This window comes from Durio zibethinus, unplaced genomic scaffold (genome assembly GCF_047325235.1).
Source record: "Durio zibethinus cultivar Kanyao isolate XHJ-2024 unplaced genomic scaffold, ASM4732523v1 HiC_scaffold_3, whole genome shotgun sequence".
Classification (NCBI taxonomy): Eukaryota; Viridiplantae; Streptophyta; class Magnoliopsida; order Malvales; family Malvaceae; genus Durio; species Durio zibethinus.
This window is the reverse complement of record NW_028323044.1, coordinates 9939351-9941850: the sequence shown is the minus strand read 5'-3', so window position 1 is coordinate 9941850 and position 2500 is coordinate 9939351.

Here is a 2500-nt window from a genome sequence, read left to right as displayed (position 1 = left end):
GTGGTCGAGGCAACCGCCAGCACCAGGGCCCAGCGTGTGCCGATGGTGGTCGAGGCAACCGCCCGCACCAGGGCCCAGCGTGTGCCGATGGTGGTCGAGGCAACCGCCCGCACCAGGGCCCAGCGTGTGCCGATGGTGGTCGAGGCAACCGCCCGCACCAAGGCCGAGCGTGTGCCGATGGTGGTCGAGGCAAGCGCCCGCACCAGGGCCCAGCGTGTGCCGATGGTGGTCGAGGCAACCGCCCGCACCAAGGCCGAGCGTGTGCCGATGGTGGTCGAGGCAACCGCCCGCACCAGGGCCCAGCGTGTGCCGATGGTGGTCGAGGCAAGCGCCCGCACCAAGGCCGAGCGTGTGCCGATGGTGGTCGAGGCAAGCGCCCGCACCAGGGCCCAGCGTGTGCCGATGGTGCTCGAGGCAAGCGCCCTCACCAAGGCCGAGCGTGTGCCGATGGTGGTCGAGGCAACCGGCCGCACCAAGGGCCGGCGTGTGCCGATGGTGTTCGAGGCAACCGCCCGCACCAGGGCCCAGCGTGTGCCGATGGTGGTCGAGCCAGGAGCCCGCACCAAGGGCCGGCTTGTGCCGATGGTGTTCGGGGCAAGCGCCCGCACCAGGGCCCAGCGTGTGCCGATGGTTCTGGGGGCAAGCGCCCGCCCCAGGGCCCAGCGTGTGCCGATGGTTATCGGGGCAACCGGCCGCACCAGGGCCCAGGGTCTGCCGATGGTGCTCGAGGCAACCGCCCGCACCAAGGCTCAGCATGTGCCGATTGTGATCGAGGCAACAACCCACACCAGGGCCCAGCTTGTGCCGATGGCGGTCGAGGCAAGTGCCCGTACCGAAGGGCAGCCTATGCCGATGATGGTCGATGCATGTGCCATCACCATGCGTCATCATGTGCCATTGATGGTCGAGGCCTTGGCCGAAGTTCGATTTTGAGCCACGGTGCCCATGCTTGGCTCCAGCATGTGCTGGTGCCGCATTTTTTTCACTCGGGACAGCATCGCCGGAGCATCGCCGGAGCATCGCCGGAGTACCGCCGGAGAACCTGACCGGCGGCATTGGGGTTCCGGCGATTGGGAGGGGGGCCGGGGGGGTGTGCGCACATGATGTGCGATGGGTGCTGGTACTTGGCCTTGTGTTGGCCCCCTATCCCTCATCAAACCTCTGAGAATTCACACCCCCTTAAAGAGCATTTGAGATTTTACAGGTTTGCTACCAGTAGCCGTTAAAGTGTCTGAAATGGGGACACTTTTTTCAAACGGTCACAAAATCTTCTCTACTTCGAGTTTTTAGCTGAATTTTTTTGTGCATGCCAACAAAAATAGAAGGATCATGCCTACAAAATTTGGGGCCAAAAATCCTTATAAAAAAATTTTAAAAAATCCCGAACCGCAAAAAGTTTCGAAAATCGTGAAAAATAGAAAACGAGTCATCTTCCAACGAAACTTCACGTGAAGGCTTAGGGGACCATTGTATGAATTTACAAGCCATAAAAATGGCATTGGCACGGCAGAAATTTGAAGATGTGCCTAAACCCACCAGGGCCCAGCGTGTGCCGATGGTGCTCGAGGCAACCGCCCGCACCAGGGCCCAGCGTGTGCCGATGGTGGTCGAGGCAACCGCCCGCACCAGGGCCGATAGTGTGCCGATGGTGCTCGAGGCAACCTGTCGCACCAGGGCCCAGCGTGTGCCGATGGTGATCGAGGCAACCTGCCGCACCAGGGCCCAGCGTGTGCCGATGGTGGTCGAGGCAAGCGCCCGCACCAGCGCCCAGCGTGTGCCGATGGTGATCGAGGCAACCGACCGCACCAGGGCCCAGCGTGTGCCGATGGTGCTCGAGGCAACCTGCCGCACCAGGGCCCAGCGTGTGCCGATGGTGCTCGAGGCAACCTGCCGCACCAGGGCCCAGCGTGTGCCGATGGTGCTCGAGGCAAGCGCCCGCACCAGGGCCCAGCGTGTGCCGATGGTGGTCGAGGCAAGCGCCCGCACCAGGGCCCAGCGTGTGCCGATGGTGGTCGAGGCAACCGCCCGCACCAGGGCCCAGCGTGTGCCGATGGTGCTCGAGGCAACCTGCCGCACCAGGGCCCAGCGTGTGCCGATGGTGCTCGAGGCAAGCGCCCGCACCAGGGCCGAGCGTGTGCCGATGGTGCTCGAGGCAAGCGCCCGCACCAGGGCCCAGCGTGTGCCGATGGTGCTCGAGGCAACCGACCGCACCAGGGCCGAGCGTGTGCCGATGGTGGTCGAGGCAACCGCCCGCACCAGGGCCCAGCGTGTGCCGATGGTGGTCGAGGCAACCTGCCGCACCAGGGCCCAGCGTGTGCCGATGGTGCTCGAGGCAACCGACCGCACCAGGGCGGAGCGTGTGCCGATGGTGGTCGAGGCAAGCGCAAGCACCAGGGCCCAGCGTGTGCCGATGGTGGTCGAGGCTGCCGATGGTGGTCGAGGCAACCTGCCGCACCAGGGCCCAACGTGTGCCGATGGTGCTCGAGGCAACCGACCGCAC